Source organism: Falco punctatus (genome assembly GCF_963210335.1).
Source record: "Falco punctatus genome assembly, chromosome: 3".
Classification (NCBI taxonomy): domain Eukaryota; kingdom Metazoa; phylum Chordata; class Aves; order Falconiformes; family Falconidae; genus Falco; species Falco punctatus.
The window spans coordinates 34,767,131-34,780,310 of record NC_137582.1 but is presented as its reverse complement, the minus strand read 5'-3'; the positions used below and the strand labels follow the sequence as shown (position 1 = coordinate 34,780,310).

The 13,180-nt window shown below is 38.8% G+C and overlaps 1 long non-coding RNA gene across 1 annotated transcript in view; it reads right to left on the bottom strand.

Moving 5' to 3' along the window:
* Positions 1-13,180, bottom strand: part of LOC308061635 — a 56,895-nt gene that overhangs the window by 26,835 nt on the left and 16,880 nt on the right. The window contains exon 2 of the long non-coding RNA XR_013927308.1: positions 7,996-12,791. This is a non-coding gene — a long non-coding RNA (uncharacterized lncRNA). The remainder of the gene's footprint in view (positions 1-7,995; positions 12,792-13,180) is intronic.

The following is a 13,180-nucleotide window of genomic DNA, read 5'->3' as shown; positions in this document are numbered from 1 at the left end:
TGCTGCTGCAGGCAACCTCTATGATCTGTGTTCTGACAGGAAGATACTTCTCCCCTTGTGGTTTAACTTTTTGAGCTTCAGAAATTTAAATGGCCTGAGAAACCTAATGAGCTTTCTATCTCTCCAAAATCTAAAGGAAGCCCATGACTATTGCTTTTGGCTGCTTCAGGCAAAAAGCTTCAGTAAAACGGCTACTGCAGATTGCTTTTAATTTACTTTAGACCGATGGTGACTGATGAGTTTCCAGTGTGCAAGTTTAAGCAATAGGAGGACAACAGTGAGAACAGAAACTTGCCTGTTACAGATGTATGTCAGATAGTAAAAAGATATAAATTAGGCTAGCATTATTAACTACCACGGAATGTGTTTGCAATAGGTGTTTGCTTATATTAAGGCCTTTCTCAGTGAACATGAAGAATTCAGACTTTCATTAATTGCAAAGTGATTTCTGAAGCTAATGATAATTAAAGTGTTGAAAGAAAAGGGCAGCTGATTTCATTTAAGAAAAATACAGAGGAACAAAAGGACTGACTCCTGGAAATTGCTTCTGTTTACAGCTATCAAAAGTCAGTCTTTGACACACGCTATGAAATGTTCACCACCCTTGTAGAATTAGATTTGACCCCACACACACCTCTTTTTATGGTTAGGAATTTTTAAGTGCCCAACACCAAAAGCATTTGTACATGTGATTATCTTTACATACATAAATAAATATTCAGCAATGGTGTTAATAATATATGCAAAATTATTTACATTGAAGGATCAGGAACTGTGTCTGTAGCATAAAGCTAACATTTAACTCCCCTGGAAAAACAAATTTCCAGTGGTGCTTACAGGCATTTAAAAAATAGTTTAAAATAATGCTGTCAATTTTACAGAAAATATAAGGAAAATATTAATTCTTATGGCAACTGTCCCCTTGAACACACCAAGCTCAGTGGGATTTCAAAACTACACGAACATTAGACCCAAAGGTTAATTCCAACACTCCAAAGCAATCTCTGTGCTCTTTCTTGCTCCTGCACTATATACAAAACCATCTAATTCCCACCGCCCCCACTCCTTCACTCTCAGATAAGTGCTGGAGACATTGTTTTCCTTTTTCCCTTTGCTATGGAAGCCAGCAGCATCTTCTTCCCTGCCCAGAGACCTTGCCTGATGTTCAGGCACCTCAGCCGAGCTGCTGCCCTCCTTTGCTCCTCACCGGGCGCTGGCTCCTACGGCTCTTCTAAGAATAGTACAAAAACTGTACTGAAGATCCAGTTAGCCTTAGGCCCTAGTTCAGACAAGCATCAAGGCACGGGTTTGATTTTAAGTGTGATTGCAGTGAAAGTGGTTATTAAGTTCTATGAAAATCAGGCCTTAATGAACATGCCCTCAGTGGCATGTAGCGTTGCACTTACAGGGGACTGAAAATAATTTTGTAACTTCAGTATTATTTCTATTCTACACAGTTCCAAATAAACCAGTTTTCCTTTCTTTTAGTGATGCATTTACAGAAAATCTATCAGCTTCTCCCTTGGAATAATTTTTAAAATGTTTTATTTTAAATCTCAATATTCCCCTGGAAATGTAGTAGTACTAGTTAGTACATTTTGACATGAAATTAAGGGTATAAATAAAAAATAATTTATAATGCCATCATTTTTGCACAAACCTTATTTTCTTTTGGAAACCATTTTTAATTTAAGAAGGTAATTTTCTGCATAACATTTAGTTACAGGATACAGACAGTTTTCTCAATTTCATTGCCAGGATGCTCAAAAATGCCAGTGCTCTGCAGATCAGAAAGCTAGGCACTGTTTGTTATACCAGATGCCTCCAGAAGACAATGAAATACTTATTCAAGATCGCAGACCACAATACTGAAGTCAATAGACCTTTGCCATTCATATCAGCTGGAACTGTACAGTATTTGCTGCTCTGAAGGATTTACATCCTTCCCTTCTTTAAGCTACACAGTATGTCCAGGGCACTCTCTGGTAAAGAATTTACTATTTCTTCTTTAATCTGTTGTAGCATCTTGGAACTCATATAAACCAGGTATTTTTCTGTTATTTCTGGGATGATAAGAACTATAGCATTCTGGAAGCAAACACATAAAGATTCACTAAGTTTGCCCAAAATGAACTCTGGTCTTCCCTGCTGGTTTTTGCCCAGATGTGCAGACTGTTTTTGCCCTATTCTTTCCCCTCAGTTCCCTCCCGTTCCCATTGTTGCTATCCTTATGGCATGGTAAGTATTTCAGAAGATTACTTCACAACTGACCAGACTAGAAGGTCGTCCCTGAACTCTTGTAGACTGTGAAGATTATAGAGGGTTTTTTAATGCATGAAATTAAAGAGAAAGACTGGCATTTTGATTTAAAATTGACTGACATTTTGACTGTTCTTCATACCACACTTAAATTCTGTTACATCTATCATTTCCCTCTGGTGAATAAACCATATGCTGGATGTCAGCTCAGAGTTCAGCTGAATTGACTGTATCCTGAATATTGAGTTCTTAGTTTTTTGTCCCCCTCTAAAAGTCGTGCAGTGTCAGCTGTCTTTGTGCTGTGATTGCTAGATAAGGTCTTGGCTCTATGAAATAAATTGGGGGTTTGCTACAGGATGCTGTGGGGCTAAAGTTTCACTCAAGGTGCTTTATTTATACCCCTTCAGTTTTGTTCTATCCTAAATACACTCACTACAGCACACTACTTAGATTTAGCTATCAGATGAAATGTTTTACCTTCTCTGACAGATAAAAAAAAAAAAAAGATGCTTTTTAAGCTATACGGTGCGTGCCTTTCAACTAATTGAAGAACAGAAGAAGACACATCAGGAGGAAAATCTGGGTTTGTTTATCTATTAAACTTTAATGCTAGGTATCAAGTTTATTTTCCAGACAAAATTATGTTATCACCGCAGAAGTAAACAGGATACTTTTAGAACTGTATAAAGTATAGGTATTGATTTTCTGAAACATAGTATTATACAACTATTGCCTGACAGACTTTCTGGGTATATCATCATGCAGTGGTCTAGCCTTTGTTCAAAGCCTTACTTGTTCATTTTTCTGATGAAAACATCAAATTTAGCACAAAACCATATCAGTTTCTGTGTAAGTTACTTTGCCTTGTCCTGTGTTTAGAGATGAAATTGAATTGTTTTGATTGGAGGGCTAAGGCATGCACTCTGCAAAGCTGCTGTCTCATTCTCAGACTGGTCATTATCAGGCACTTGATCAAAGAAAAATATCACCTTAGCATGCCTAGAACACAAGGCCTAGCATACCCTGTAGCAAGCAAAACAAGCATTCAGAAGTGTGGCTTTCATAGAGGCTGCTCAAAAATGTGCAAGAATTGATAAAAATACAAAGCAGAGAATAATGAGTCTACACACAGATTTTCCTAAAAAAAAAACCCAACAAAACTACAGACACATTCATATGATCTCAGCTGGAGAGCTGGATGTTGGTCCAATACCTCTTGGAAAACCTGTTTGAGAAGCAAGAACAGCATCACCTGCAGAGCAGGGAAAAGGAGGGACCCTCCACCCTTGCTGTGACTGGGGAGCAACAGGGTGTGCTGTGCACCTTTCCTGGTGCAATGTAGGCTTTGCCAACATCCCCACCGTGAGAAGGGGTCCTTCTTGGGGCTTCTGCTTTCGTAGATCATCCCTATCAGACAAGGCTGCATGAAATCTGAACTGAGTGTTGATTCCCTTGGAAAAAAAAAAATCAACTTCACTCAGCTTCTGTACTTTAAACTGGAGCCTGTAGAGTGCAGAAATAGCTGGTCACAGAGGATTAAAGATTTCATTCAAGAAGCAAAAAGCAGCAAGAGAGTATGTCTTGGACATCTATAAGTATCTCCACCATTCCGCATTTTCACAGGATAGCTGCAGCACTGTGGGAAGGGAAGAAGTCTTTCCTCTGTTGTAAACTAACCTATCTGTCTGAATTTGCTGTTTTTTCTTCTCATTGGGCCTCACTTTAGAGAACAACTTTTTGGTGTATTTTTTCTCTAGAAGCAGGATCTTTTTCACCAGTCTTCCTTTGGTATATAATACATGCAGGTAGATAATACAGTGGCTTTAGCATTTTATCCGGTGACAGAAGAGATGTACTAACACACCTACCAGACAAAGAGTGATTGGTGTACAGGCAGACACAAGTGAAAGATGCTAAAGCTGTAAGAAGACAGAAAAAAAAGCACAGAAGAATTTACAGCATCATCCATGCTACCCTGCCTTTAGAAAAGCTGTAAAAATGTTATATTATACAAGTAATTGGGGTTTATTTTATTACCTGTGCATATAGTACTTTTATGGCAGAGGTGTTGTGGTAGTGACTCATGCATAATGCAAATGAAGTGTAGGTTTCCAGTATCTCACCTTGCATTCTTTTCTTCAGTATTTCCTAAACACTGACTTTGTTCTGTTTTCCATTTCATTGGAGGGTCTTGCATTTTACCATATGTACACACACCGGGTAAGGAGAGACACATTAATATTTATAACATGAAAACTGCACACACAAATACCTACCTGGTTTCTCAGTTTGTGCACTCAGTGTCTGAATTTCACTCCTGTGGGTATCAACTATGGATTATTAGGCTCTATTTTTAGCTACCTAAAAATGCAGAAAGACCTTAGAGGCAGAAGAAATAACCTTTCAACTCCCATCAGGAAGTAATTTCTGTAAAACAGTAATTTTTCATACAAGCTCAAAAAAGCTGTCATTTTGTTATGTGTTCTTATGCTACGGTCTTCAACCACTATACTAGCACTTCTGAACAAATCTTGCAACTGTAAGAGGCTGTGTAGTCCAGGTTTTGGGTTAGGGTCCAACTCATGTCCCACAAGGTGTCTGTGATCTTTTCCCCATCTGCTCATTGTGCCTTTTTCTCCAAGGATCTTTCACTTTTTGCAATCATTCTGTGTTATTGGGCTTTCTTATTGACCGTGGGAGCACTCAGAAGCACATGTGAGACTGATGCTTATCTTTCACAGCAGTTGTGGACCTCTTCCTCCAGGCCTCCCCCATTCTGCTAACAGTTTCTATTCGCCACCTCCCCCCTGACATTTCCTGTATGCATTTATCACTAATTTTATTCCTATGGGTATGTGTGCAACCAATTGCAAAAAAGTAGTTGACATTTTGGCCTCAAAGTGGATTGGTTTGTGGCCATTCTTATTTTCCTCTGCTGAAGAGATGTGAGGAAGTAGCTGAGAAAATTTTGTGTTCTGCTTTCACATGTTATGTGCTTAAGGTCAATGGGTTTGGCACTTCAAAGAAGTGGAACTGTTACAAATAAACTTCACAAGGAGGGGAAGAGGTGCTTTTTATGAAACTCAGATTGAGTTAATGAAGGCCTTTGAAGATTAAGGTGAAGGCCCTGAGTACAAGAACCACCCAACAAAAAAAGCTTTATTTCCTCTGGGTATGTGTTGGGAGGCTCTTCCAAGTCACTGGGAGTTGCCTCAAACTTTTATAGCGAAAACAACCCCATTTGCATGAACCCTACACATTTCTAAAAAAAAAATAATAAATAAGTCTAGCCCTGTTCTAGCATTATTACAGATGCTTTCTAGGAAATTGGACTAAAAATGCCAGCAGATAACATTACATCACTACAAGACAAAGTCTCCATTCAAAACACATTAAAACAACGTAGATTTTCATCAGTCCTCATGGATATTTGGCTTTAATTCTGTATCACTGAGATGTTCTTGCTGACTTAGCTATGGAGGGGCAAGAGTCACAAACAGCACAGGAAAACAACATACAAGTACCTGTAGAACCGGTTAGTGGTCTCTTACAAAGAGATTTCTATACTCTCTACTTACAGCTGTGCAGATGGATAGTTAGCTGTTGTATTGAAGTCCTACGTGTGATATGCTCTATTCACAAGGAGTCAGGAGTTGCTGACTGAATAAACATGACTGAATGGCAGTGTTTTAATGGGTTGGGCTGTATTAGAATTAAAGTGCAATTAATGTACATAGCTCACTTAGCCCTGGGAGCACTGAAGTCTGAAAAGAGGCTCGGAAACATCTCAAATTCGGCTGAGACTAATATTTTAAGTATTCCGTCACTGAGTGATGAACAGTTTCACAGCTATAAAAGAATATTTCATAGTCATCTTTAGTAACCTGATAATACTAGGGTTTGCTATTACAGCATTATGGTTTCTTTTCTTTGCTAGTCAGCACAGTTTCTCAAGTTAGTGTGGTCACAACAGAGAATAATTCCTGGGAAAGTGGTTTGTTTGACTGTTGTTCCAGTCTGTATTGTTTGTTCTGTCAAATAATTTATGTCTCTATTTAGTAATGATTTGTTTGAATTTGGTGGAATCCCTGTAAACAAATTTCAGCTTAATTTCATAACTGGAATTTAGTAAGCAACAAAGAAAAGCCTTTTATGTTTCTTTCCTGGTGATATTCTGAACTGTACCATTTGGTGTACTCAGTACAGTAGCAGAATCCAGAAGACAGGATCCAGTCACTGTAACATTTCGCCAGCAGCCAGATCTGTGTTTTGCTCATGAACTCAAAGCAAGCTGATTCACTGAAGACTATTTCCGAAGGGCTTCAAGCTGATTAGTTTTAGACAACTCTTAGCTTGAGCGAATACTACCTACACTTGAAGTGGTACAGCTAGGATTTCATCCAAACTCCCAAGTACCTTCCTCATCCCGTGCTGGGGGAAGTCTAGTGGCCTGCAGCTCCTTCTGAATTCTTTCTTATGTCAAACTCTGTATTGAGGGAAGATGAAACTGTACCTGCTGTACATGCTAAGTAGTTAGTTCATGGCACATATTTCCTAACCAGCTGGAAGTTCACCATCTGTTTCATTGGTGATGGAAAATGGTATGTGTTCCTTCAGTTGAAGATTTTTTTTCTTCCTGATGCTGGAGAACTGTAGAACTTCACTAATATCCAAGTATTTAATAGCTTCTATTTTTTTTTTTCTCCAGTGCACAGGCAGGCAATCACAGATTCTTGGATCCAGATTAAAAGAAATTCTGCCTTTAATTTCCTCCACTGCAGTTGTCCTGTGCTGAAGGCATCTGCCATACCTTATGGAAGAATTCTTGCTGTGTGAGCACTATCAGTTTTGTGCAAGCCCCACTGAGGTTTCTGACACATATTGCAGAGATCACACTTACTGTTCCTTAAAGTATGACAGCCTGCCCTTTCTCCTCCACTTCATATCTGCTTAGCCTTTTTGCAAGAAACTCAGGAGATTCATAGGGTTTGTGAAACTAGGGTAGAGTTCACCGTGTTTGCTGACAGCTGAACTTTGAGGTTCAGATACCAGTAAATTAAAAGAAAGCATTCCCATCCTGCACACTGGTGTCCTACCAAGCAGGGAAACAGCCCAGTGGCTATGGATAAATCAGAACAGAAACCCATTTTACACAGACCAACAAGGGTCAGCTGTTCTTGGACTGAGCTAAAAAGAGGGGGTTTATTCCCCCTTTGAACACCGGCTGAGTGCAGCACTAGTTCCTCTGCTAAACTGGAAACAGACTTTGCTCTCTGATGCAGAAACTGAAAGGAAAGTTTTCTCAGCAGTGAGTTGTAGACTGTCCACCTGTACAGGGTGGACCGAGGTGGCTCAGGATCCTATGTAACACTTCTGTGTGCCTGAATTTAGAGAGAAGAGTTTTGTTCCTTGGCCCTGATGCCATTCCAACAGGAGCTGGAGTTATGATAGCACATTCATATTTCAGAGCATTAGCTTGGAAGTAACAATCTAAACGTGTATGTATATTGGAGATCGAACTGCTGATATGCAGTGACTGTTACTCTGCACTTCATTGCAGACTGCTGCTAGAAAACAATTGTGATGGCTGGTATTTTTTTTTCCTGAAATGTGAGCAAGAAGGTGTGAATACAGAGCAAATGTGCTGTAAGCAAACTTAAGAAATGCAAGTAAAAATAAACAATCCAGTGATTCAAAATATAAGAGTAGGGAAAAATGTAACAAAGGAGACATTACCTGGGAAACCTTGGTAAGAATGTTTTCCTTGCAAATACCATTCTCTATTCCCAGGAAAAGGCCAGAGAAGATATCAGGATTTCCCCATGAAAAAGAAAAAAACCTAAAAAATGTAGACAATTAACTAAAACGAGACCAATGGATTTCTAAAAAAGAATTTTAATTTTCAATAGTCTTGAATTGCTACCATGCTACACAGACCATGTCAAAAGAAAGACATCAGGCTTCCTTGGGGGATCAGACACACTTCTAGCTCTTCAACCGGAGACAGTCACACAAACTCCTCAAAAACTGTCTTTTGACACCTACTCCGGGTTTTTAAATGCATGCAAATAAATCCAGCATGGCTACTAATGAAATGCATGAGGCTTAGGACTCATACTGTTCACAATGCAAAAATGCACAGAGCGTAGTCAGTGATGGGAAGCTGAAACAAATTCACCGTTTTTCACAGGAAGAGTAATGTATTTAAACTCACTCACATGCAGGACATTATTTATACAGAATCTTTATACCCAGGCAAGACATCTACATATTCTACCACCAATAGAAATGGTGATATGGAAGACTGATGCCCACATTTGGCTTGTGTTATGAGGACAGATTAGACAATCCCTGCTAAGGTTAATTTTTTCTGCCAGAAGACCATGATCAGTATTTATCAGAGTATAAAATTTCAGAAAAGGTGATTTTCCAGGAATGTGGATAAAGGTAATTATATTGGTGTAAAAGAAGATGGAATTGAGCTCAGCCATTTCCAGACATTCTACAAAGCTTAGCACCACAGGAATCTACTCACACTATATCTCTTTATGTGCATATCATATGTGGACAGATACATATACATATGTACATATATACACACACACATATATATGTATAAATGTATGTATGTATACATGGTCTATGTAAGTGTGTACACTCAAGGTAAGGCTGAAAGATGTTTCCTGAGCCATAGAAAAGTTATAAAAATTGTGTTACACAAAGTGATGGCAAACACATTCACTACATGAGTCATATTTTGCATAGCTAGCACTTAGAAAGCCAGCACTGCTTTGGCTTCTTTTCTTGTTCTGGGTCTGGATCAAACTTCTACTTAACATAGCATTATACCTCCAGTGACTTTGTCTGACAGATCTGTGGCATGAGCAATTTAGTTGCCATCTGATGGAAGAGAGTTTGGGGTGGTAGGCTCGATTTTGAATGCCTTTTAGTCTAGGCTGGAGTAAAGAAGGACACTCGTCCATACACTGCTGTAATGACTCATCATTATAAACAAGATTTGAAAGATACTGAAAGTCTCCTGAAGCATCTGTAGGAAGGGGACAGTGTAAGGAGTGTTTCACCTATGTAGCTGTTAGAATGACAGATCTAAGACAACCTTGTGCTCAAAACAAGACTAAATCTGAAGGTAGACCATGTTGTTCAGGGCCGTTCCCAGTCATGACTTGATAATCTCCAAGGGCAGAGGTTCTGCAGCCTCTTTGAACAACCCATTCCAGTGCTTCAAAACACTCATAGGGATTCTTTTTTCTTTATATTCAACCAGAATCTCCCTGCAGCCTGAGACCACTGCCTCCCACCCTTTCCTTGTGCACCTCTGGGAAGAGTCTGTCTCTCTTTTCTGTAACTCCACATTAGTCACTGGAGACAACTAGATCTCCGCTTAGCCTTCTCCATATTGAATAAACCCAGGACTCTTAATTTCTCCTTGTAGGCATTTGTGCTAGTTCCCTAATCTTAGTGTATCTGTGCTAACTGTCTGCAGCTTGTCCATTTCTTTCTTGTACAGGGGAACCCAAAATATTACAGTTTTCCCAGTTTCACCTTGCTAGTGATGAAACACTAAAACTTTATTAACAACACAGATGATATAAAGGTAGAATCAATTGCCATGTAAATCCAGTATGAAGTTGAGGGTGTAAGAGCTGTTAGCGGCTTCCAGTAGCAAGTCGGCATGATAAGTTTCTGAGAATCTGGTTAAGAAGCCTCAGATCACACAAGAGAGGTCAACATCCAAATAATATGAGACATATTTTTATAACAGAAACTCTTGTTTCTCTTTCGACAATATGTGCTAAGCTATTTTTGTTCCTTGCAAGACAACTATTTCATACCTTGGTGATTTTGAACAAAGTGTTATTTAAAATGTAAATGTCAGCTTGACTGGAAAAAAATGATCCAGAAGTCACTAAAAGGAAAAGGCTGTGACGGATTATTTTTTTTTCAGTCTTGCCTATAATTATGATTCTCTTTTTAAAGTCTGTATAACTTGCTAGTGTATGCAAAAGGCACACAGGGGACATATAGATGATTTCAAGAGAGGAACTCAAATTTTATGCAGCAACATCTATTTTTCAGTGTAACTCCCTAGATAATTGTTAAGATATGAGTAATTTCACGTTGTAAACTTCCCTGATGTACTTCTCATCTTTCAGACACTGGCAGAATAGGTACTGTTATGAGGTGGAAATATGCCAGTGCACTCAACCTTGATGGGCACAAGATCAGCTGACTTAAAATACATTTGCTACACAGAGTAAGATTTACCTTCTCAGGTAGTGATCCTTGTCTCAAAAGCTGATACAGTCTTTACAGAAATAATAACTGTCTCCCCTAACTTCAAAAGGACAAGTCAACCATTTAATTAAAAATAAAAAAAGAAAGACGTTTTTCCAACTTCTACGCAGTGTCCCCGTCTTACCCAGTTCTGACTAAGGCAATACTGCCATTGATTTTGATTTGACTGTTAGATAGGACACTGTTGCCACCAAGCCTGCCTTAAAACACATGCGCATTCTGCAATGTTGCTTTGGAATATTTTCAGTGCAGTACCAACACAAAACTGAACTTCTCACTTATGAAATTATATTTGTGAGGTTCTGTACCTGAGGGCCAAACTGGCTGTGTAATAACCAACGTAGTTAATGGGGGAAAGGACCCCTCTGCTTTCTAGCATGACTGTTGTCAGGAACACAGCTGCAACCTCCATGGTCTCCAGAAAGAATAAGTCAACCCAAGGGAGAAAGGTGAGTGATAGGACTGCAACACCTCTTTGAGGTTTATTTTTTTCCTGCCCTGTTCCAGAAGATTATTGTTACAGGAAATGGAGCAGTTCCTGCTGTCAGAAAGATATGGAGACACCATTATGACTGGCTTGCAATGGGAAGAACTCCTGATATAGAGGTCAGCCCTATAGGTCAGCCCTTCTAGTCTCCTCATTTTTGTAACAGTCCTAAATAGAAGGACATGTCAGTACTGATACTGTACCCACTCTGTCACAATAAAAAAAAAAGTAAAAATTGGAAAGAAATAACCCTCGGCATGTTTGCATTATATTTTGAAAGGTCCTATAAGGTTAAGAACGTTATCTGGAAAGCCAGCTGCCCTCTTTACTGCTCCCTGTTCTTGATAAGTCCCTTACTGAAGTGGAGGACATGTTGAACCTTGTTGCACTGACGTTTTGAACTTTATCTGCTGGTTCTTATCTCTTCTGCCACGTAAAATATGTACATGAGAACCCTAATTTCTGCACGTTAGCAGCAAAAAGATTAGAAGAAGAAACATGTCTTTCATTCAGCTGTTCTCTGCAAGCAGAAGACCTGAATGGTAATGAATGAGTTCAGTTCACAGTATCAGAGAATACCAACAGAGCACAAACACCTTCCTTCAACAGAATTAAAGACCTTATTGCTGCTGCATCTTTCTTGGTGTACACAGTGCAGGATGTCTTCTGTATCAGTTAATATTACATGTCCAGTAACAGGTGGCTGCTCTAATTACTGCTGCTGTGTCTAGCAACCCAACTAATGAGTGAGGTTGTATCGTGGTAGGCACTACATACAGACAGGGCATTGTCTGCCTCAGAAAACTTACACTCTGTACCAACCAAACAGGTTAATGAAGGCTAGAGGGTAAACAATACACAAGGAATTAAGACCCATATGAAAGGCTGGATGAAGCTGGCTCTCCTTGCAGGGTCATGACCCTGCTGGGAAGATCTCCTCTCCCCTGCTTCAACATATACTTTGTGACCAAATGGTGAATTCAGGCAGGGGCATGTCATTTCCAAAGGGCATCTGGAACTCACAGAGAAAAAGAACTCAAATCTATCTCTTCACCAAGTATACTGCCTGGCTGTTAGCAAGCCCACGTACTCATGGCTGATGGGGTGCTTCCCATTTTTTGTGGAGCTCAGCTTTGGCTACAAGAGCAAATAGAAGCTGGTATGTTTGTGTACACCCCTCTCACCTGTACCTGATGTGTCTGATTTTTTCTTTATTAGCAGCTGAATAATAAAATTAATGGGATAATAGATATTTCTTTTTTTTTTTTTTTTATGAATGCAAATAAAATAAACATATGGTCATGTTTTTACTTAATGTTAATTATGAAGTATATAGGATCATTATCCCCTTTCCTTACTTGACACAGCAGTACCGTTTGACACTCTTACAGACATAAAATGATCTAGATTCATAGAAAAATAGAAATGTTATTTGGAACACATACACTGGGATCGGTGAAACTTGCGGCTGAACAGGAAACATAACGTCTAATTTTTACTGCATAACATGAAGCGTAACATTATGTTAAGGACTGTAACAGTCCATTACAGTCAGCTCATGACAGAATTTTTAATGTTATGCTTTAAGCAAGAAAATCACAATTTCCAAAACTTTTCAAACATTTTTGCAGCTTAAAACTACCTTAGGTATGAGAAACGCAGCATTTTATGAAGTATCAGTGGGAGAAGGCACATTCTGTTTCACAATGGCATTGATAAAGCCGCTAGCCTGACAGATAAAAGCATTATCATTATTGGAAATAATACTGTACATAACAACATACAGACTACAAAATATTCAACCCCCTGTTAAAAACAAAAGCCTCCTTATGCTGACAAATCTATAATTGAAAGAGCTAAGTGAGATAAGTTCAGTATTTCTGTGCTAAGAATAGTACATAACATTATTGACAACTGCAATGATTTGGGAAACAATTTGGCATTATAAAGCTTTTAAAGAGCATATTGTATTTAGTGGAATTGAATCTTTTATGCTGATAGATTATTGTGTTTCTTTTAGAGACAACCAAATATTTATAGACTCTATTATTTGGAGGTAGGATATTCTCTTAACCAGATACCCTAGTTTTATAAACAAAAATATTAAGAAAATGTAAT